The sequence below is a fragment of the Myotis davidii genome, unplaced genomic scaffold (genome assembly GCF_000327345.1).
Source record: "Myotis davidii unplaced genomic scaffold, ASM32734v1 scaffold94, whole genome shotgun sequence".
NCBI lineage: Eukaryota > Metazoa > Chordata > Mammalia > Chiroptera > Vespertilionidae > Myotis > Myotis davidii.
The window spans coordinates 433,852-435,333 of NW_006285313.1; the positions used below are offsets into that span (position 1 = coordinate 433,852).

At 50.1% G+C, this 1,482-nt stretch overlaps 1 protein-coding gene across 1 annotated transcript in view; it reads right to left on the bottom strand.

Annotated features, from left to right (window-relative positions):
- PRR5L (proline rich 5 like) overlaps nucleotides 1-1,482 on the bottom strand; it is a 74,753-nt gene that overhangs the window by 12,399 nt on the left and 60,872 nt on the right. The gene's annotated exons all lie outside the window — the stretch shown is intronic.

Here is a 1,482-nt window from a genome sequence, read left to right on the forward strand (position 1 = left end):
GGTCATGGGGAGAGGGGGTGCGCAGGGGACGAAGGCCCCTCACCTACATTTGATCTATAAGGTGTTACTACAGTAACCACGGGGTTGGATGGAAAGACTCAACTGGAAATATGCAACTATGCCTTCTGGCCCCAACCCAGAAAAGGGAGCTGAATTTTGAAAATGGTTTAACAATTGCTATTATCACGAGAATGGTTACAACATTATCAGTCCCTGTGCTAAATTACTCATCCATGAGACATCTTATAAGTAGACTCTATTACCCTATGATACAGGCTCAGAGAGGTCAAGTACCTGGCTCAAAGTCACACAGCAAAAAGGCAGAGTCGGGATTCCAGAACCGTGCTCTTGAGCAACATAAACTGGGCAAACCCTGTCCTCGCTTATATATTGCTTTGGTGGTTGTTTTTTTGATCGCTAAGACAATGGCTTTTTATTCTGGATTTGAGCTGTCAGTTGAGGGAGGTGGAAAGAGGGCCTAGAAACTGTCACCTCCACCCACTGCTTTGCAGCATTTCGGTCCCTTGTGGGACACAGGACCCGTACCCGAAGGCAGGGCCTACTCTCACCCCTGGGACCACCCTGAGCCGTGGCCACGCACCACCCCCGGCTAGATCCCCCAGGTCACCCAGTGCCACCTGAAGGCTGTGTGAGGAACTTTGCACCTGCAGGAAAGGCGGGCGGCGTGGCTGAGGGGCCTGCACGGTGGCTGCTGTTTAATGACCCAGATAACAGAGCTGATTGGGCACTGTCTTTGCTCATCTGAGGCAGAGAAACTGGGTCAACCAAGATTAGACACCAAGAGCTGCACTTGGCCCAACACCACCAGTTGTACTGAATTATACAGAGCTCCATGTAGTACGTTCCATCTTTTAGTTTATTGGACAATAAAAGCAGTGGCTGGGAGAGAGAACAGAGCAAGGGCATGACCGGCAGCTAGGAGGGCCGAAGGCATGCAGATCTGGAAAGGTCAGTGTGAGATGTACTTGGGGAAAATGCAAACCCCTAGCGCCCTCCCCTTTCCCTCGCACAGCGCTAATTACACTCTGTTGGGATTGCTTATGCTTGTTTTACTTCTCTGACTCCACCAGGAAAGGAGTGAGTGCCTGGGCTCTTTCTGTCCTGCTCACCATTATATTTCTAGTGCTTAGCATGATAAATCAATTTCTAGACATCTTGGAATGAATGAATGGCAAGTGTTAAGTGTACAGAGTTGTGGGGTTGTTTTATTGATTTTCAGAGAGAGAAGAAGGGAGAGGGATGGAGAGATAGAAACATCGGTGAGAGAGAAACATCATCGATCGGCTGCCTCCTGCATGCACCCCTACTGGGGATCAAGCCTGCAAACTGGACAGATGCCCTGACCAGGAGTCGAACCCTGACCTCCTGGTTCATAGGTCAATGCTCAACCACTGAGCCATGCCGGCCAGGCAGGCAGGGTGTTCTTGACAGAAATGCCAGAAGCAAAGGTACAGAGGAAGG